At 43.3% G+C, this 21,370-nt stretch overlaps 1 protein-coding gene and 1 non-coding gene across 17 annotated transcripts in view; one reads left to right on the top strand and one right to left on the bottom strand.

Moving 5' to 3' along the window:
• The window catches only part of EGFL6 (EGF like domain multiple 6), a 231,127-nt gene that overhangs the window by 88,055 nt on the left and 121,702 nt on the right, over positions 1-21,370 (top strand). For 11 of the 16 annotated variants that reach the window (XM_077890043.1, XM_077890044.1, XM_077890042.1 and 8 more), the window contains exons 4-6: positions 2,098-2,223; positions 4,277-4,412; positions 9,581-9,649. The exons of 1 other annotated variant lie outside the window; for it this stretch is intronic. The gene's annotated coding sequence lies outside the window, so the exon portion shown is untranslated. Of the gene's footprint in view, positions 1-2,097; positions 2,224-4,276; positions 4,413-7,153; positions 7,299-9,580; positions 9,650-21,370 lie in introns of those variants that run through there. 4 more of the 16 variants (XM_077890047.1, XM_077890037.1, XM_077890048.1 and 1 more) reach the window with 4 other exon arrangements.
• On the bottom strand, positions 10,064-10,136 carry TRNAR-CCU (transfer RNA arginine (anticodon CCU)). The gene has a single exon. It is a non-coding gene; the product is annotated as a tRNA-Arg (tRNA).

Genomic DNA, 21,370 nt, shown 5'->3' with positions numbered 1-21,370 from the left:
TTCTGCTCTGTTGATTTATGTGTCTGTTTTTATGCCAATATTATACCTTTTTTAATTCTTATAGCCTTATAATGTAGTTTATTTTTATTTTTGTCTTTAAAGATTTTTATTCATGATAGACATAGAGAGAGGCAGAGACACAGGCAGAGGGAGAAGCAGGCCCCACGCCCAGGAGCCCAACGCGGGACTTGATCCCGGGACTCCAGGATCGCGCCCTGGGCCAAAGGCAGGCGCTAAACCGCGAAGTCACCCAGGGATCCCTGTAATGTAGTTTAAAATCAGAAAGTATAGGGGTGCCTGGGTAGCTTAGTGATTGTTTGCCTTTGGCTCAGGGCCTGATCCCAGGGTCCCGGGATGGAGTTTCTCATCGGGCTCCCCGAAGGGAGCCTGCTTCTCCCTCTGCCTATGTCTCTCTCTGCCTCTCTGTGTGTCTCTCATGAATAAATAATAAAAAATGTTTTAAAAAAATCAGAAAGTATAATACTTTCAGCTCTGTTCTTTCTCAAGATTGTTTTGGCTATTTGGGTTCTTTTGTGGTTCCATACAAATTTTAAGATTATTATATTTCTGTAAAAAATTCCATTGAGGGATCCCTGGGTGGCGCAGCGGTTTAGCGCCTGCCTTTGGACCAGGGCGCGATCCTGGAGACCCGGGATCGAATCCCACGTCAGGCTCCCGGCATGGAGCCTGCTTCTCCCTCTGCCTATGTCTCTGCCTCTCTCTCTCTCTGTGTGACTATCATAAATAAATAAAAATTTAAAAAAATTTATAGGTAATGTTTTTAATGACATCATAAATAGGATTTTTTTATTTTGTTTTTGAACAGTATGCTACTAGGGAATAAAAATGTGAATAGAAAGGTGATTTTTGAACATCACTAAGCTCTTATTAATTTTAATAATCTATCCATAGCTTCTTTTGGGTTTCTTTAACAATTGATGTATTCTTTTTTTAAAAAAGATTTTATTAAAAAAAAGATTTTAAAAAATTAAAATATTTTATTTATTTATTCATGAGAGACACAGAGAGAGAGATGGGGGCAGAGACACAGGCAGAGGGAGAAGCAGGCTCCCCGCAGGGAGCCCGTCGTGGTACTCAATCCCCGTACTCTAGGATCACGCCTTGAGCTGAAGGCAGGCGCATAACCGCTGAGCCACCCAGGCATCCATTTTCACTTGTCTTAAGTTATTTTTTTATTTCTTTTTTGATTTCTTCTTTGATCCGTTGATTGTTCAGGGTGTTGTTAAATCTCCACATATTTTTGAATTTTCTGGGCTTCTTTTTGTAATTGATTTTAGACCACTGTGGTCAGAAAAGGTACTTGGTATGATTTCAGTCTTCCTAATTTATACTGGAGAATGTACCATGTGCACTTGAGAAGAATGTGTATTCTGTTGCTTTTGCGTGGAATGTTCTAAATATACCTGTTAAGTTCATCTGGTCTAATGTGTCATATAAGACCAGTGTTTCCTTATTGATCTTCTGTCTAGATGATCTCTTCATTGATTGTAAGTGGGTGTTTTGCTTTATATATTTAGGTGCTCCTATATTGGGTGCATAAATATTTGCAAATGCTATATCCTCTTGTTAGATTGACCCCTTTATCATTATATAATGACCTCCTTTGTCTCTATTATGGTCTTAAGGTCTATTTTGTCTGCTAGAAATACAGCTACCCCAGCTTTCTATTGGTTTTCACTTACATGGAATATTTTCCATCCCTTCACTTTTAGTCAAAGTCCTTGTGGCAGCCTACAAAGCCCTACATTACCTCTCTGAGCTCCTCATCTGTAGTGCCCCCTAGCTCTATCTTCTCCAGCACACCAGCTTTGCTGTTCCACACACACAGTCCCACAATAGAACCTTTGTTCTAGCTGTTTCCTCTTGTTACTTGGAATGCTCCTATGGTAGCCATCCTCCAAGGTGGCCCCCAGTGAATCTCATCTATTGGTATTCATGACCTTGTGTAGTCCCCTTTCATTGCTGAATATAGCTGACCAGTGTAACCAACCAGTAGGATACTGCAGCAATGATGACTTCTAACTTCTGAGGCTAGGTCATAAAGAACATTATGACTTCTGTCTTTTTCTTTCTTAGATCATTGGCCCTGGGGGAAAGCCAGCCACTCTGCTGTGAGGATACTCTCTCAGCCTGTGGAGAGGCTTGTGTGCTGAGGAATGAAGACCTCCTGCTAACAGAGACCTTAGCAGGCCAGCCATGTGGGTGAGCCCTCTTAGAAGTAGATCTTCCTTTTCTAGTCATGTTTTCACATGACTACAGCCCCAGCCAATATCTTGACTACAGCCTAGGGGGACATTCGGAGTCAATTAAGCTTCTTCTGAATTCCTGACCCATAGGAACTCTGAGATGATAGGTGCTTATTATTGTTTAAAGCTTCTAAGTTCTGTGGTACTTTGTTTTCCAGCAGTAGTTAATACAACCCTCCCTTCCCAGATGCTGACTTGGTTAATGCCTTCACCTCCTTCAAATCCTTTCTCAAATCTCACTTATCAAATGATGTCTATCTACCCTCAGCATTCTATTCAGTATTGTAATCTGTGCCCACTCTCTTGCCCTGCTCCCCAAATCACAATTCCTCTTTATTGTGCTCTAATTTTCTTTTTCCCATAGTACCTACCACCTTCCAAAATAGTATCTAATTTATATATGTATTGTATTTATTCTTGTCTTTCCCTCTCTTATAATATAGCTTACTTAGAAACAGGGCTCTTTATGTGTTCTACCCACTGATGTAACCCAAGCACCTATAAAACTGGCACATAGTAAGTGCCTAAGAAATATTTGATAATCACTCTGGTAAAAATCTTCAGTGCTTTCCAGGGCCTGTAGAATAAAGTCAAAGGTACATAATTCTCAAGATCATTGCCAACAGGACTTCTCTTTCTTTAAGCCTATCTTTTGCCTCTTGTTTCCTTCCTATATGTAGCCCCCCTTACAGTCAAATTCACCTGCACACTATCTCTGCCCTAGTGTCTATCACTCAAAATACTTCCATGGCCATCTTGGCATAGGAAAATCTGACCTACCCATTCTACACTTGCCTCATCCATGCAGATTTCCTTATCTCCTTTCAGCAAGAAAAGACTTTGTTCTTCTGTGAACTTGCACAGCACCTGGAGACCCCTCATATTTAGACTTTGCTTATATTGCCTTTAGAATTAATTATGTGTATATGGACTATGACTGTGTTGACAGCAAAGAATCATTCACCAATCTAATTCAATTCACAAACATTTATTGGGCACTTACTAAGTGGCATTTGCCTTGTTGAGAATTGGAATGCAAAAGAAAAGAATAAAACAAAAGGAGTAGGGAAAGGCCCTATCCTCAGTGTTTCGTGCAGAAGAGAGATGTGGCCATAATGAAGGCAGCAGAGAAAATGAGAACTGGAAGCTAAAGGGGCAATCACCCAGAAGCAGGTGGGGAACCCCAGAAAACAGATGAGTCGAGGAAGCAGTCGTCAATAATGAGCAATGCCACAGGGAGGTTGGCAGCAGTCCCACGATAACGATTTACTTAAGTCACTAAAAGAATGTTTGAATTTCAGAATTCTTGCCAGTGTCTCTATTTGATTCATGCAGGGCCTACCTAATATTGGATTGAGGTCTGAAGAGTATTGTATGGGAAATGCTTTGCTTGGGGTGGGAATTGGGGTGCTGCAGTAGGGATAGTTCTTCATTTCTTTTACCATTGCAGGGTTCCATTTTAGAAAAATAGATTTTGTGACTCACTGACACATCTGTTGGCCACACAAAGGTCAAATCCAGATCCATACAAATTAGAATCATTGTGCATCTATCTTGGGAAATTAGGCAATTAAAATAAAGGCAGACCTCAGGAAAACTTTCTCTCTCTTTACAAAAAAAAAAAAAAAAAAAAAAAATGCCATTACATTCTGGCCCAAAAATGCAGCCCCTGTTCTTTACACTTTGCATGGCCAGGTACATAGTGAATGAGCAAAAACTCAACATTCCACATCAGAAAATTATTAACCTGTTTTCAGTGACATTTATCTATTATGGCATCATCTTCAGCTTCATTTTGGGGGCAGAAATGGTGACCCTTATTGGTACTGTAACAGAATTCGAAATGCTTGTTAAATATTGCTAAAATAATATTTGAGCATGTGATAGTGAATCACAGCTGGTAAACCAGTCCAATTTCCTCCCAATCTCTTATTAGTTTCTGTTCTGTAAGGGCAGCCAGCAAGCTGTAATACTCACATCCTTTGTTCTTGGTCTCAAACTACAATCAGGAGCACTTCTAACCAAAGGCGAGGCCTGGGCATGACACACAGACCTGGAAGAGTGCGTGGCAGAGAAGGGCACCATTGTTCCATGTTCAAGTTGGAGAAGATGACGTGGGAGGCGGGGCAGGAAGAGAGCCACAAGGTAATCAAGAATTGTTAAGATGCCAGTGAGTCCCTGAGGAGGCCTGTGCCATTGAGCAGGCCAAGTCAGAGCAGACAGGAGGAAATCACATAAGACCAGCCTGGTTTGGAGATCTGATGCCAAGGGTACCTGTGCCCTGTCCCTGGTTAAAACTGAAGTGGGCAGGAAGACCTCAAGGTTCCATGTTTCTGGGAGCAGAAGAGACATCCATTTGTGGTGTCTGTAGGGACGGTAAGGCAGCCTCTGAGAATTGCTCAGAGCCCTGAGATGACCAAGAATCAGAGAATGTTCCCCCCATGCCAGGGAGGGGGATGGTTATGGTACCATAAGCCAGTGAACCTCAAGAAGTCTTAGAGTTGGAAACGTGGGGAGACAGAATGGTAACCCCTGAAATGCCCAGGTACCGAAGCGTGGAAGAGAATAAGAATGAGGCCTCTGGGTGGGTACCAGGAAAAAGAGACACAAGGGGGCCTATCCCTCTGCAGAGAGAGCCCAAGATAGCAGACTGACTTTCTGTTCTCTAGGAGAAAGGACCCAAGGGAGGTTAGGCTCTGTTACTTGACATTTTATTCAGGTGCTAAGGTTCACAGCAGACATCCAGAAATATAGGCATAGCTATTGTGCTTTGTTATATTGCGCTTCACGGATATAGAGGTTTTGTTATTACAAAGCGAAGGTCTGTGGCAACCCTGCGTTGAGCAGTTCTGTTGGCACCCTTTTTCGAAAAGTATCTGCTCACTTCATATGTCTCTCAAATTTTGGTGATTCTCATGATATCTCGAACTTTTTCATTGTTATTGTATTTGTTAGGGTGATGTGTGTTGTTTGTGATTATGACTCGCTGAATGCTCAGATGATAGTTATCATTTTTTAGCAAGAAATGTTTTTTTTTTTTAAGATTTTATTCATTTATTCACAAGACACACACACACACACACACAGGCAGAGACATAGGTAGAGGGAGAAGCAGGCTCCCTGCGGAGAGCCTGATGTGGGACCCCAGGATCACACTCTGAGCCAAAGGCAGACACTCAACCACTGAGCCACCCAGGCACCCAGGACCTGATTATTTTGAACTCACCCTTAATTTCCGCTACAAAGAGCTAGATTATTGAGACTTCGATGTGCGAGGGAGTGCTGAGTAGAGGAGATACTAGGACATGTGGTTACCTTCTCCAGGCCTGTAAGAGATAGGGAGGGACTGGCCATTTCAAGGGAATGCCTGTGTGAGAGCTCACGTTCAATTGTGTGAGTTGGCACCTGCCCTTAGTTCAGGCCCAGAACTCTGCTTACACATAGTCAGCTCTCAGTAAACATTGTAAACTCCTGAACCAACCAAAATACTTTGCTCTGGTCATTCTTGTCTAAATTGAGAATTAATTTACCATAGCTTCCTGAGTTTAAGGAGAGTACTTCTCAAAAGCATCCCTTGGAGAAAAAGAAAGGAGTCCTCTTATATTTGCGTTTATATGAAGTCTTTCATATCACAGGGTCTTCCCTGAATTATTTTAACAACAAAGTATTTTTAGTGAAAGGCAAATGAACATGAAATGACTTAGCATTAATTTTGGAGACGTAGAAAAGTCACTGAAGTTCCTAGTGAAAAGGAGTGAAACACCTTTTAATACGGATGGGCTGTAATTCCCGATGATGATATCTAACATGTTTCGACTACTCATGGGGGCCAAGCATTGGCTAGGCCTTTTACTCCTCCTATCTGCTCATTAATTCTCCCAAACACCTCTGAGGTCGGTACTAATACCCCCATTTTGGAGAGGAGAAAACTGAGGCACAGAAAGGCTGAGTACCTTGCCCTAGGTCATAGACAGTAGAGCAGGAGAGCCAGGGAAGGGGCACAGATTGGTTGTGGCATTCTGGCCCCTGTCCCAGCTGCCTCTCACAGCCATGGTCAATGCATGTTGAGTGTGAACAAGCCTTTGCAGAAGCTTATTTAAAAACCATGGAGGGGTGCCTGGGTGGCTCAGTTGGTGAAGCATCTGCCTTCAGCTCAGGTCGTTATTAAATAAGCTTCGCCTGGGTGGCTCAGTTGGTGAAGCATCTGCCTTCAGCTCAGGTCGTGATCCCGGGGTGATCCTGGGGTCCTGGGCTCCCCAGTCAGCAGGGACTCTGCTTCTCCTTCTCTGCCATTTCCCCAGCTTGCGCATACGCTCTCTCTTCTCTCTCAAATAAATAAAATCTTAAAAAAGGAAAAGCAACGGAATATATAGGTTTGAAGATCACAAATACCTACACAGTGAATGAAAAAACCATGGCTGAGAATAAAATGTTCAGTGGCCCCAAGACATAAGTGGCTATATCTCAAAACAAGCAAGACAGGAAGAAAGTGAATAGAAATCTAAAAGATTCCTTTAGGCAACTCAAAAAGCACCTCCCAGAATGATGAGGACTTGCTTTTGGAAGATGCATGTGAATAAAATATCTTCTGTAAAATGTGAACAGGAAAACCTTCTAAAGTCATGTTTTATGTTATTTATTTATTTAAATATATGTAGCGGTTCTCAACTGAAGTACCTTTGCCCCACACAGGACATTTGGCAATGTCTGGAAACATTTTTTGCTGTCAGAACTTGGGAGGGGGTTGCTACTGAAATCTAGTGGGTAGAGGTGAGGATGCTGCTAAATAAACCTCTGCTCTAATTTTGTGTCCCTAGACTCTAACACTCTGCCTTGAGAATGCACAATTCACAGCATTGTGATGTCACAAAGGATTGGACATAACCCATAACTGGTGTAGGAAAATGTGTCTCAGAGTGTGTCCACAAGATTACTAGTTGTGTGAAACACCCTTAAAAAATGGCTTGTGTGGTCTTGTGATTTGGGAAAATGCTACATACCAGCTTCTCCCTTGTAACCTGGCAATGGAAAGTAAGTAGTACATTCAAATCTCTTAAGAAGTCCAATGAGATGCTCCACTTTAATCCAGAACTCTCCAAAATGATTTGATCATGGAGGCTTTTACAAAGATTTCTGGTGAGAGGGCAGGGATGCTTCCGATGTTGTCATGCTTGACTGTTTACATGTTGAAATACATTTCATTATGGATGACTTTCATCTTATTCCTTTTTATGTTACTACTAGAGAAGCATGTCACTTCTTGGAGGGAAAAAAAAGATGTGAAGGTGGTTTACGTTGTGAGTTTTACTTAAGGGTAGGGAAGTGGGGGCTGTAAACTCTTTGTCCTAAGAAAGGCTACGGGTCCTTGGGATCCCTGGGTGGCGCAGCGGTTTGGCGCCTGCCTTTGGCCCAGGGCGTGATCCTGGAGACCCCGGATCGAATCCCACATCAGGCTCCCGGTGCATGGAGCCTGCTTCTCCCTCTGCCTGTGTCTCTGCCTCTCTCCCTCTGTGTGTCTACCATAAATGAATAAATAAAATCTTTAAAAAAAAAAAAAAAAAAAGAAAGGCTACGGGTCCAATCAGGTGGCAAACCATGGTGGAGCAGTGCGCCTCAGCATACAGCAAGCGTGATGGCCTAGGCTGCCCCACCAGCAGAGATGCGCCCAGAAGAAAGGAGAGGGGATGTGGGCTGTAGAATCCTGCTGAGGTTGCCGAGTTGCAGAGCAGGGCTAGAAGCCACCCCGACTCTAGCTTCACCTCCCACGACACAGACAAGGGACCAGAGACTCAGCAAGGGCCTTCTACTGTGGCCTGCTCATACTGCACTCCTGGAGTGAGTGAACAGAAAGTTTTGGAAACAAAAATTGTACCATAATATTGTTTCCAAAGAATTTTACTACTTTGGTTCATGTTCATCAATCTCTGAAGACCAGTGGAGTGATGACATTAGACGTGTTTCTGGTGAACCTTCCTTTCCCTTGAAGTGCATAAATACAACCCCACAGCACAAAGTTTAAATTGTCCCCCTGGAGACCCTGGGATATTTTGGAAGGAGAATTGGCCAAGGAGTCAGGAAACATCATACCAAAAACATCAGCCTTATTCTTAAGGATAAGACCTTTTACACTTTACACATAAAAAGTTTTATCTCATTTGCCAGACTTTGTTAAAACAAAACACTGCTCTTTCAAAGAATCCAATCAACTCCAAAAGGATCAAGGCTGGCCACATGGCCACAACTGAGCACTTTCAAAAGTGAGAAGTTAAGGGGGCTTGGAGGCCTGGCTTTTGCCCTAGCTAATTAGGCATGCTACATGTGCTTGAGACTGTCCACTCACTTTTCTGTTTTCCCCATCTATAAAAGAGGGATGAAAATGTGTTTCCAGTTTTCCTCAGGGTTACTTTGAAGGCAAAATAATGCAAGGTATATGAAAGCTTTTTCAACATGTATGCAGCTTCACAAATACAAGGGAGAGTGGCTGTGAAGTGTACATACATCTTTTCCGACCTGAAGTGAATGTGAATATTTCAGAAGATTTCTGAGGGTCTCAGACTAATTCAGATTCCTGAATTTGGTCAACGCCAAGTAATCTCAGTGACTTGCTGATTACTCCGGAGCAGTATGACTTCCTCCCTCTGGATGAAGCCAGCAGAGAAGCCAGATAGTTCTGGAACTTACATCCAGATGTGTTTATCACGCTTTCCAATTTACACTTAACTGCAATGATATTTCTCCATTTCCCAAATGAATCCATACTCAGCCACAGCAAATGTGAACCTTGACTTGAAGAGATTTCTGGATGTTTGGAACATTCTTTTCTAGACAGACAGGGACTGTTACCTCTGAGCATTCCCCCCCCCCCCCTTTCTTACCTTGCCCAAGCACCTCCCAGCAAAAACCACAAGGGACACCTGTAGTTGACATGAACCTAGTTGGACATGTTGACGTTATTGCTCTTTGCAGCAAGAGAGACTACACACCATGGGGAACCACTGGGCATCTCATTAAGGGGTTTTCAAGAAGGACTTATTTGAGGATTTGGGCTTGTGTGAGGTGACTTGGTGGCAAGTTTGAAAAAGTGGGTTTTGCTTTAGAGTAGGTGTTGTGAAGAAGTAGCGGTAATTCTATGATTAGGTGTCTTAGATCCAATCTTATTTATAAAGCAGAAGGACTAACTTAAGGCCAAAACTATATTGGTAGAAGCAGCAGTCGCTCGTATTTGCCAGGAGAGGGACATGTTTAGTCATTTTTGTCTTGTCTTCTGTATTCACACATGATTATGGTTTTGTCTGGGTCCATCCTGTTCACAGACTGGCCTTGTGTGATGTTGGTGCTCCGTCAAACATTTACGTTGACCAGGACAACGCGAAGCCCCAGCTGTGAGTACCAGGCTAACTGCCAGCAACATCGAAGCCTCGCTAACAGTGTCAGGCTTTCAGGGCCTACTTGTCTCTTTCCCAGTCTTTATTGTGACAGAGAGTACAAATACAAATCCCTACACACCACAAAAGCATGGCTTAATGAATTTTTATGAGAGAAACACCTTCATAACCACAGTGCCGGTCAAGAAATGGAGCTCTGGCAGCTATCCTAGAAGCCCTGCAGGTACCTGGTCTTGGTCACAGCCCCAAAAGGAGCCACTTGACTTTCACAACAATCACTTCCTGGCATATCTTTATCGTTCTCTTGCACAGTGTTTCTCCTTAGACATTGTAGGTTGGTCTTATTCATTTTGAAAAACTTGATATATCTTTTGAATCTTTTTTCTTTTAATTTTTTTTAAGTAAGCCCCGTACCCAACATGGGGCTTGAACTCATGACCCCAAGATCAGGAGTCGTATGCTCTACCGACTGAGCCAGCCAGGCACCCCCAAACTTGGTATATCTTTTGAATTTCTTTGAATCCGTAGGTTTTCTCTCTGTGCCTTTCTTTTCTTACAGTTTATCTGTTGAAAAATTAAGGCCATTTGACCTATAACATTTCCCACTGTCTGGATTCTGCTATTTTCTATTTTGGGACAGTTTGACCCTGACCTTTGTCTTCTTTATTTCCTTCCACTCTCATCTGGATCCAGAGGTCTGAATGGACTCAAGTTCAGTGTCTTTGGCAGGTTCATAGGCAGTGTTGTATTCTTTCCTCAGGAGGCATGTTTCATCTCATGGCCCCTTGAGTTATTTTTATAAGAAAAATGTAGGCTATCTGTCTTCAGGTGTGAGATAAGGACTTAAACAGCTGTCCCCCACCCCCCAAAGAGGCCAGCTGTGTTGTGGTAATCCTGCCCAGAGGAGACTAGGAGAACATTGCCAAAGATGGCTTTGTGGAGCACAGAGGGCCAGAAGCAAGTCCTGAGATTCTACTAAATATCTCCTTCCCTTACATTTCTCAGAGTGATTTCCCTTTATCACCAGTTGTCCATATAACGTGGAAATGCCTATCATTCAGAAAAACTTTAAATAGAGCATGGTGACATCTGGCATGGATCACACTTCCTTATGATATGATGACAAATGTAGAGCTATTGTAAGGTGAGACGTAGGCACCAGAACGATTGTCACTAGAACATAGGATCCTGTGCTTGCGTCCCATGATGCATAATGTGCTTGACTGTTTCGCAGAGCCAATGACACATGTAGGGAGAACACAGCTCAGAGTAACGAAGGGACACTGCCACCATTGATGGCATCAGTCCCTCCATCATTAGCAGAGCTTGAAGTCACTTACTCTGAGAATCAAAGAGGTCGGCTAATTAACGTTTCCGTCATGTGAACAAATACCGTGGCCGCCTTTCAGTCTTCATCATCCTACGCCCTGATTTAGTCCCAGTCCTGACAGCAAGACAGAATTCACAACATTTATTTTAATGGTGCGTTTAATACAAGAAATTGGCTAAACTGGTGTTGGAAGACTGGAGACGGGCAAAGGGACAATGAAGGTATCTCTGAGATAACATGTGTTGGAAGCAGCTGCTAGGCTTGGTGGGAAGAGATTGGGGTTATCTGAATGCAGAAGATTGTAGGAGGGTCCCCGTGGGGCTACAAGTCAGATGTTTGAGTGGGGTTCTGATCTGATCTCATGGTTCCGATATAGCTGAGCAGTTGTGATAAGGCTGATCTTCTGACCTAGGGAAACAGCAGGAACTGGAAAGAGCTGCGAGGGCCAAGGAGAGGGACCATTCCTGGGAGACACTAACAGAAACCAGAGTAGAGGGAGCACAGCCTTCTCTGTCCTCTAGTGTCCCCTCATGGAAGAGCCCAGCCGGGGGCACCTGGCAAAGCAGAAATGTGGAAGTGTGAGTCGGGGCTGAGAGACAGCAGCTCCATCCCTGGCATGCTTCCCTTTGTTCTAAGCTAAGTGTCTCTGAGTCCCCTTGGTCTCAGTGAAAAGTATCAACTTAGTCTTTTGAAGCTTGTTTAGGAATCCAAAGTCATTTTTACACAAGGGGTTGGAGGCCTGATGAATGTTTCAGATATGCCCAGCTCTAAAAACACAGCTCCTACTTTTAATGCATTAAGGGGTGTCGGATTTCCTAGTCCCTGGCTTGAATGGCCTCCTCTTCCTTTAGATAAAAGTTCTTATAAGTTCCAGTGTCTTGTTTGAAATTCTTGAGCCTGTGGTCTGTTTTCCATACCATCATGGATCTGTTCCGAGGTCTTTTGTGCCCAGCCTCAGATTCCTAATAGCTTAGGAGCACTGGCCATGTGTTAGCAGGACTTTGAACTTGCTCCAAAGAGACAAATCCTAGGGGCACCTGGGTGGCTCAGTCGGTTGAGTGTCTGCCTTCGGCTCAGGACACGATCCTGGGTTCACCTCCACATCACCCTGTAGGACTTGGGGGCTCAGGCTGCCTGCTGTGCTCGTTCTCTGTCCTAGGAATGTCTATTCTGCCTACTGTAGGGAATTGTAGCAGGCCAACTTGGTGGCTGGTAAATAGCCTACATCTCAGACCACTTTTCTCAGCCAGTTTTGACAGTTGGCTTGGTCTCAAAGACCTGGAAGGAGGAGGCCTTTGGTTATCAGGAGCACCTACAAAACCATTATTTCAGTAAGTGCTCAAGATTGTCATCTTGATAAGATTAAAATCAAGAATGTTTTGAAACCGGAACAGCTAAGTAAAAGAAAAATTCTTCCAGCTATTGCTAAACATTTCAGATCACTAAGAAAAGATAAGCTTTAAACATCTGCTGGATTAAATGAAGGACATGCCAGAGAAGTCCCACAGAAGGCTTAAAACTGCTTATCTTATCTAACACTTTCATTTGCCATGAAATGGGTTCTGACACACATTCTGTACTAGCAGCAAGCCATGCTAACTTTTTAAGAAATCTATTTTCATGTGCCCTACAGTTAGACACAATAATAGGAAATCGGTTTGGCAGCCAAGCCCCTTGACAAATCATATCAAGGTAAAGAAGAACAGAATTGTTTCTATAGATCACATTTAGTCTCCAAGCAACAGTTTTTAAGAAGAGTGGAACAATGCAGTAGGATTTGGCCATTAATCTCCCCCAAGTCTTTCTAAATTTGTAACGGGGTGCCTGGGTGGCTCAGTCAGTTGAGCGTCTGACTCTTGGCTTCAGCTTAGGTTATGATTTCAGGGTTGTGGGATCTGCACTCAGCCTACTTGAGGATCTCTCTCTTCTCCCCACCCCTCCCCTTGCTTGCATGTGCACTCTCTCTCAAATAAATAAATAAATCCTTAGATGATACATGGATAGTTAAATTCATAACGGGTTCAGCTGTATCTACCTGGCAAACCTCCAAAAGGGAGTAAGAGGATTAAGACAACTGTGTATATCAGATACGTCATGACTCTGTAGATACTGTATTATTTTTCCAGGAATGCCCAGCATTTCCTGTAGTTTTAAACTCAAAAGTCCAGCCCCAATAATGATGGATACATATCATGGTACATTTGTCCAAACCCATAAAATGCACAGCACTAAGAGGGAACCCTACTGTAAGCTGTGGACTCTGGATAATGATGATGTGTCAACACAGGTTCCTTGACTATAACAAATGTCCCTCTGCTGGGGATGTTGAGAGTAGGGGAGGGCAGGGGGCATATGGGAAACCTCTGTACCTTCCTCTCAGTTTTGCCATGAACCTAAAATCTCTCCCCAAAAATGAAGTCTTTAAAAAACTCTCCAGCCCCACACAGAGAGGGGCTAGAGTAAAGTAGGCAATTTTCTGTCCAACTGAATTTAAGACTCAAAAAGAACACAAATCAGCTTGCAACAGCCAGAATGATTTTGATTTTCCAGTCTTCATCTTATTGCTCCAGTAAGCTGATAACAACAATTATAATAGTACCAGGGTACTAAAAATTCACAAACATTACATGGCATCAGAGATGTGTCTCCAGGCTCTACTTATTCCCAAAAATACTGCAGATCTCTGCGTTTACTGTATCCATTTCACAAACTAAAGGTGGTGATCAAAGAACAAAAGATGTATGGCTAAAAGAGCTGGAGTGAGCTGCTTCAAAGTCCCTGAGCCCCAAAAGAAGGTCACCATGATGCTACTGATAGTGAAGTGTGGCAATGAGAACTTTAAACAGCTGTTTTGACATACAATTTCATATCACAAACTTATCCCACTTGAAATGTACAGTGCAATGATTTTTAGTAAGTTTACTGAGTTGTGCCACCATCCCCGCAATCCAGTTTGAGAACATTTCCATCATCCCCAAAAGATCCCTACTATCTATGTGCAGTCACCCCCCACCCACCCCCAGCCCCTGGCAACCACTGATCTAACTTTGTTTCTCTAGACTTGCCTTTTCTGGACAGTTCACATAAATGGAATTGTGCAATATGTGGTCTTCGTATTTGGCTTTTTGAGCATAGTGATTTTAAGGTTCACCCATGCCAATGTAACGTTTTGCTGTAAGAATTTGATATCTAATGAATAGGGTTCTTTTTTTAAAGATTTTATTTATTCATGAGAGACAGAGAGAGGCAGAGACACAAGAAGAGGGAGAAGGAGAAGCAGGCTCACGGGGAGCCTGATGTGGGACTTGATCCCAGGACCCTGGGATCATGCCCTGAGCCACCCAGGTGCCCCCCAATTGATAGGGTTCTTAACAAAATTAAGCCACGGGCCAAATACTTTAGAAGTACAGTTTGGGTTCTTTCCCTAACCTTTTGATTTATACTGACTAGAATCACATTGCACAACAGCTCAAAAACCAGGGCGACATCATTGTGACCTAAAGGTCGAGGATTTTATTACAGACTTGGTGCCATCACCTAAGAGGGCCAGTGAGTGATGTGTCAGGGCTAACGACTTCTCTGTTCCTGATACCGAAGCGCCTTGGTCGCAGAGGAGACCACAGGAAGAATGAGTGTCAAGGGCATCATCAACTAGGTAGCATGATTCTCTGATTTCTTTTTAGTCAGGATTGAATGCTTTCTTTAGGATAAATAGTAGCGCAAATCGTACTGGGTTTCGAAATCATTTACATGGACAAAATAACGCTTTTCCCTCATGTACGCGTGCGTGCTCTCACGCCTTGGCTCTGACTGTTCCACTGTTCTGTGGTTGTGGCCATCCCACTCCTCCCCTGCACCCACCCTCACTCCGCATTATTTTCTCGTCAACTCCTCCGTTAAGCTAGGAGCTAGGTTTCCCAGTGTCTTGCTTAGGGTAGGCTCACTTATTTTAAGTATTTACAGTTTATTTTTTAAAGGGCTTTCCTTTTAAAATTAAAATTTATCTCATATAGTTATACATTTTATACACCAGCAAAGTGGCGGATCTGGGTAATTTTTAGCATATCCAGATCAGCTCTTTGGCAGCTTCTCGCTACCTAGATAAAAAGAATGTTGAGAAAGTGTGCATCAACCTGGCTTTATTAAAGCCTTTGAGCGGGAAGCTTCCAAAGAACCTGCTTTGAACCTACTTCTTTCTAAGTAGTACCAAGAAAAATAGTTACCCTTGTGTTATCCTGCGGGTGAGGCTACCAGCCCGCCAGTCTACGTCTACATCTACGTAAATCGCACTCAGGAAAATAGTCCTTTTACTGTCTCTGGAATGGTTCTCTGAGTTTCACGTTGGCACAGGTTAGCTTAGAGATGGTAGAGATGGCCAGCTGGCAACAATGACCTGAGGTACGATTTACACAGTGGTGTGGATGTGTGACCACAGCAAACGAATTGGGGAGCCGCCAAGTGGTACAGAGAAAGGACATAACTTGCCCAAGATCATACAACTGTCTGGGATTCGAAGCCACAGCAGGCAGTGATGTGGGTCATATGCCCCAAGACTGTACTGTGTGTTTTCTGCCTAGCTGTAGGAGTGAAGCTGAGGCCAGAGGGATGGAAGCCCCCAGGAAGGACCAGTAGAGGATCAAGGCACAGAGTGGCAATACTGAGGATTACTGGGGATGTAGAGACGGTCAGGAAGAAAATAAAGGGCCCCTAGTTAAAGCAAGAAGAAAATGCCACGAGGCACAATGGAGAGATTGACTGATCTCTCTTTCAGGAATCCTGGACATGTGAGGGAAAAGGCAGGGCTGAGGACAAGTGCCAGCACTTGGGGTTCCCTCAGGCGAAGGCATTGTGTTGACTAGGCCAGAGCTTCTCAAACTGAGCTGTGTACCTGAATCAGCAGGAGATCTTTAGTGCAGATTCTGATTTGATGGGACCTGAGGTTTTGCCTTTAAAAAAAAAAAATTAAAAAAAAAAAATAAATAAATAAAAATAAAAAAAAAAATTATTTAAATTCAATTTGCCAACACCCAGCACTCCCAGGTGGTGCCAGTACAGGTGATCCATGCACCACACTTTGAATAGCAAGAGACTAGACATAGATTTAAAATGGCAGCATAAGGCTTCCAAGGCAGTGCTCCTGGGGAGATCCCTCCAGGGTTCAAATGGGGAATGGCCCTCAACGAGCTGAAATTTGTGGGTGAGAGGTTCTAAAACAACCTTCCAGCAAAAGCATGACACTTGGGGGCCTCAAAGCTCTATGCCCGAGATTGTGTACCAACAACAAAGATCTCAAACTTGCTCTGATGATTTCCAGGCGTGGAAGTGGAAGGAGACATCTAGAAGAATGTGGACAGATTCATGTTTGGGAGAGAATCAGGGGGCCTGCCTCTGGAATTTGTGGCTGTTCCATACATATGTGTTCACACATGTACACAGGGTTGGCATTTATTGAGCTAACTTTATTGAGCAGTTACTATGTGCAAAGCACTATTTTTCAAAGCTTTGTATACAGTCTATACAGATACATCAAAAAGTTAATGGTGGCTGTCTCTGGGTCATGGAATTTGGAGCAAAAGGGTTCATTTGACTTTCTTTCTACTTTCAGCAGTTCTCTGTGGTCCAAATCATTATAATATGCATGGCTTACACACTGAGGGTCAGAATATACCATCTCATCTCCTCCAAATACACCAAGCTTCTCCTCCTTCTGTGCCTTTAGATAGATGCCTCTGTCCGCAGCGTTCTCACTCACTTGGCAAATGCCTACCATGCTTTCAGGTCCAGTTCCCATACCACCTCCTCCAGGAAGCCCCCTTGGTGAAGCCTCAGGCTGTCTGGGCTCTTCGGTGTGCCATCTTGGTCTCCCATCCACTCTTTCATGAGAGTCCTTACCATAGCCTATTACAATATTTGGGTCTTTCCTGCTATTCCTGCCACTAGCCAGTAAGCAACTTGAAGGCAGAGAGTTGGTTTCCTTCTTTTCATATTTCCAGCTCCCAGTTTAGGGACTGGCATTTAGTCATTGCTAACCTATATTTTTAAAATTAATTGTTGCATTGATAGACACACTTCTGTTTTTCATGTGCCTCGGGTTTGGTTGCTACCGTCAGATTTGGGGGCCAGGCAACGATCCAGATGAAGACTGTAAAAACGTGGTTGCGACGCTTGACTATCTGGGCCAAGTTCCTTATTGGGCTTAATACTGCCAGAGTTACCACTTGTGGGGAATTAACGTGTGGCTTGGTGAGCAAACCCAAACTTAGGGTCGTGTGTTGCTTTTTTTTTTTTTTTTAAGATTTTATTTATTCATGATAGACACAGAGGGGCGGGGGCAGAGGGAGAAGCAGGCTCCATGCCGGGAGCCCAATGCGGGAGTCGATCCCGGGACTCCAGGATCACATCCTGGGCCAAAGGCAGGCGCTGAACTGCTGAGCCACCCAGGGATCCCCCCGTGTGTTGATTTTTAGCCACCACACAGCCCCGGCTTCAGTTCAACTAAAAGTAACTCTTGTCTAGCTAACGGTTTGTTCAGGCTCTTGCCTTGTCATTGACCTACATTCCTCATCTGTAAGTAATTTAAATTCACCTGGCATTTTGTTTAAAGAAGGGAGTGGAGTCTGTCAAGGCAGAAGGCCTCAGCCCTCTGTTGGAGAGATCTGACTCAGCAGATCCTCCCTCCCTGAGGGACCAGCTCTCATCCTTTTTTTTTTTTTTAATAGTGTATTTTTTATTGGAGTTCGATTTGCCAACATATAGCGTAACAGCCAGTGCTCATCCCATCCAGTGCCCCCCCTCAGTGCCCATCACCCAGTCACCCCGTTTCCCCGCCCCCCCCGGCCCACCTCCCCTTCCACTACCCCTTGTTCGTTTCCCAGAGTTAGGAGTCTCTCCTGTTCTGTCACCCTCCCTGATATTTCCTACTCATTTTCTCTCCTTTCCCCTATGATCCCTTTCTCTATTTTTTATATTCCCTATATGAGTGAAACCATATGATGATTGTCCTTCTCCAATTGACTTACTTCACTCAGCATAATACCCTCCAGTTCCATCCACGTCGAAGCAAATGGTGGGTATTTGTCGTTTCTAATGGCTGAGGAATATTCCATTGTATACATAGACCACATCTTATTTATCCATTCATCTTTCGATGGGCACCGAGGCTCCTTCCACAGTTTGGCTATTGTGGACATTGCTGCTATAAACAGTGGGGTGCAGGTGTCCCAGTGTTTCACTGCAGCTCTCATCCTCTTGAGTTGAGCCATGGGATAGAGCGCTGGCGGGCAGTCCCATCCTCTGTCCCTCTGTGCAAGAAGTGGGTTAGGAAGAAAGAAAACACATTTATTTGCAAAGGAGGAACCTATTGAAGGAATGACAGAGATGGGCAAGTTGGGTCAATACAAATCTTCAGGGATCACAGCCTTTGAAACATAGAAAGTAGCTAAGAAATACTTAGGAGCAGGCCTAGCATGTAGCATGTCCGCAAGCCAAATCGTACTTCACTATCCTCATGGTGTTGTCAAAGGCTGCGTGTCCAGTACAGTAGCTACTACCCATATGCGGTGATTTAAGTTTAAATTAATTAAAATGAAAATATTCAGTTTCCCTGCTGTACTAGTCACACTTCAAGTGCTCAGTATCCATAATGTGCCTAGTGGCAACCACGTGGGACAGCACATTAAAGAACTTGTGCCTCATTGCAGAGGTCTATTGTCCAGCATGTGTCTAAGGGGATGATTTTTCTCTTCATGACATAACGCCCTAGAGCCTTCTTTGGTCGTTTTCCAGAACTTCTGAGGGCACCTTGCCTATTAAGGCCAAATCTCTGAATGGGCTGCAGGGGAACCAGGAACAACTAAGCAAGCAAACCCTGTCAAGTCCAAGTTCATCACTTTCAAGTTCCATGATTTTCAGCCAGCCCCCCTCTGCCCTTGGCACCCACTCACAGTGTCTCAGCAGCCCCCAGCCAGCCTTACACGTGCTCTTTCCACCAGGACACATTACACTCAGATGAGAGCAGATTTCCAGAGAGAAGGAACACTGAACACTTTTGGGATGGGATTTTAGCGGCTTCCTCCCCATATGTGAGGCCTAGGCCATTGCCCTGGGACTGGTCTCAGATGGTGTGGTTTCCAGCATTTTGAAGGAAGCTTTGAATACCTCTGGATATTTTATAGGCTGAGGAGACTGGGGCCTCATTTTATAGTATATTATAAAGGATCTCACAAGCATGGAGAAGAAAATAAGTCCAGATTTAAAGCAGATATTCATAGGATGCCATTCTCTTATTTTTAAAGAATATATATGCACCATATAAAGTACATACCACCACAGTTGGGAAATAGGAGTAAGAAGGAATAGAAGGATTGATAAAGAGGAATGGCTCCTTTTTAAAGGTCATTTTTCTGGAAATACAGTTTATACAATGTGTATGTGTGCACATGTATGCAAAAATGTAAAGTTTTTGTTTCTGGGTTCCCCGTTAATCCAAAGAAGACACTAGGGACTCTGATGGATCAAACATCAGTGAGAACAAGAATGTAGAAAGGATCATCAGTTTGGGTGTAGGTCATCAGACAGACCTGAGCTACTCCAGAACTAAAAGGCTTTAAGATGCCTCAGCTTCCCCAAGTAATCCTCTTTTGGAAGGTCCTGGATGAGAATCATTTAGAAAAGCCACTGTCTAAAATGAACACTCATTGGACCCCACTTCCCCCACCAATAGTCAGTTACATTCTTTTTAAATCACCAGGCATTTCACCAGTAAATCTACAAAGCAGTAGTCTCTATCAGCTGTTTTTTTGTCTGTTTATACCAGGCTGGCTATCTTCCAAGAATGGACATAACACAAATATAAATGTTGTATACTTTTTAAGCCGTCAGTTGCTGCAAATTTATCAGTCATTTATAGGTATTTCAATCGCTACATGTACACTTATACATTGTGTCAAATGTACTGATAAGCATATTTCAAATGTATCAATTGGAATATGTTTAAACAGAGATGAGGTTAAATTTAAAAATAAGAGAAGAAATTAGGCAAAAGAAAACAGAGTAAACTGTTCAGCATCCATGTTGGGGCCACAGATTTGGTTCTGAGCTTTCAAATAGCCAAGACAAAGAGAAACAGACAATTACATGATCCAGGGGCCATACAGCATCAACTAATTCTTAGGGAGAGGTTCTGTTCTTCCTCAGTCCTAGCAAAGGGAGCAGTGAAAAAGTGAGCAAGGACTTCATCACTGACCCTGTGACAAATAGACAAGTTTGATATATATGTTCTTGTAAGGCCAACGGAAGTGTTCAACTTCAAGGGTTTCAAAGAGCAATTCTTAAACAGGGCTGGGGATCAAAATGTTTTTGTCCAGTGAAACTGCTTTCCGATGTATCATTTAATCCAAGGATAAATTGTAGAGCTGTGATTCTTGGTGTAAGTAGGGAAATGAGGAGGCCTGTTTGAATCAACTGGGGAGATTTTTCAAACATCTAATATCAAACATCTCTCTATTGCCATCCTCCCTCGGGATTTGATAGGACTTTAGGATGTTCATCCCCAAATTTGTGAAGAGTGAGCCTGCAAGGACTCCTTCACATGGGCAGCATGTGGAGAATGGAAGCCATGGTGAGAGGGTGACCACCTAGGGAGCTTTCACCATCATCTGCTTAGACCTCCCTAGACCTAATAATCAAGGCGTCTTGGCTGGAGCCACTTATGTGTATTCTTAACTCCCTTACCACATGGTTCTGGTGCAAAACCCCTTTGAGAAGTGCTAACTAGATTGATGGATGGAACATGTATTTGTTTGGGTGAGCTTTCCTAAATGTTTTTAAAGAAAAATTTTCAAAAGGAGTGAATTCCAAGGTCTATTCCCCAGTGAACACACCCAGAGCACCACTCCTCTGTCCTTCCAGGTGATCAGTCCTATGATGAATTTATCAGTTAATCTCACCCCACCAAGGCACAGGTAACCGCCGATTAAAAGCGCGGGAAACCAGCAGGGAAGCATTCTCCCTCCTCTGCCTACCTACGTGTTGTAGACACATAAAATATTCTGTTGGTCAGAATCCAGACTTTGTTTCCTTAAATCCTTGGCCTTTTGAGGTACCCTGTGGTTGGAGAATCTGCTTCTATACATCTAAGCTCTGCTCAAAATGCCACTGACAGAAAAATACCATATTGGTGTAGTATATTTGATGGTTAAAAAATTCTGACACTGAATATTCTCAGTGTTTATTGAATTGATTTGAATTAAATTCATATATAATAATGATATGAATAACACTTGCTTTCATCAAACAATATAGACAGAGAAACTACCCACCTGGTTCAGGTAATTTGGCATACCTCAAGATTCCTGAACCAATCCCAAATCATAAAATTTAATTTCTAA

Source organism: Canis aureus, chromosome X, assembly GCF_053574225.1.
Source record: "Canis aureus isolate CA01 chromosome X, VMU_Caureus_v.1.0, whole genome shotgun sequence".
Classification (NCBI taxonomy): domain Eukaryota; kingdom Metazoa; phylum Chordata; class Mammalia; order Carnivora; family Canidae; genus Canis; species Canis aureus.
Note: the sequence above shows the minus strand (reverse complement) of the source record. Positions and strands in the feature narration are given on the sequence as shown.